The sequence below is a fragment of the Corylus avellana genome, chromosome ca2, assembly GCF_901000735.1.
Source record: "Corylus avellana chromosome ca2, CavTom2PMs-1.0".
In the NCBI taxonomy this organism is placed as follows: Eukaryota; Viridiplantae; Streptophyta; class Magnoliopsida; order Fagales; family Betulaceae; genus Corylus; species Corylus avellana.
The window spans coordinates 17604576-17605616 of NC_081542.1; positions in this window are offsets into that span (position 1 = coordinate 17604576).

Below are 1041 nucleotides of genomic sequence, written 5' to 3' on the forward strand. Positions count from 1 at the left end.
TGAGATGCGAAAAATAAGAAGAATGCGGAATAACAAAGATAAGCAATCACACACGACACAAAGATTTAAGTGGTTCGGCTTAACAAGCCTACATCCACTGGCGGAGACAACCCGGAGAAAATCCACTATCAAAAGATGGAGTACAAAAATAGTGGAGAGAAAATCACTCAGATCCCAAAGCCCCAATACACCCAAATCTTACTATCACACAAGAAAGATTATTCCCAAAATAGAATACAAAAGACAGATGTACAAACTCTTCTTTTGCTGGAACAGATGGCGGTTGATCTCTATTTTCTTCTCTCACTCTGCAGCACCCTTTTTCTTCCAATCACCTGTTTTTGGCTCCTCCAAAAACCACCAAGAAGAAAACACCCTTGCTGCCCTTGTACCTCCTTCTCTCAAATTCTCTCTATTTTCTCCTCCCTTTGGTGCTTCATGTTTTTGGCACACACACAAATTCACCTTGTACTTTGTTCCTTATATAGAAGCTTTAACTCTCCTTTTACATGTTGGTTTAGGACTTCTACTATAAGTCAAACAAGGAGTCCAATTACACATAGGAGAAGGACTCCAAAACAAATTTGGACAAAAGTCTCCTAAACCCAAAAGGAGTAGAGAACTAGTGGGGCCCACGTGTGATGGGTGGCAAGTCACACCTAACAACATCTGTGTTCCATGCTCACCAACCATGGTATCTAGCCCCTACAAGTAAAATAAAAAATCAAAAAATAAAATAATAATTTTCAGACCTTGAAGATGAACACAGGGCCTGAAAGGATGAAAATTAGAACCTGAGGCAATTTATCAATGAATTTAGCAGCATTCGCAAGTTCAGCTGCAGCTCTTATCTCTTCAATAGTTGCACCATCTTTTCCATATGCAATATTGTCCATAATGCTGGCGCCAAACAGCACAGGTTCCTGGCTGACAAGACCAACTTTCCCCCTAATCCATTTGAGCTGAAACTCTTTGAGGTTAATGTTATCTATTAGAACTTCACCAACTTGTGGGTCATAGAATCTCTCTATTAGGCTGATC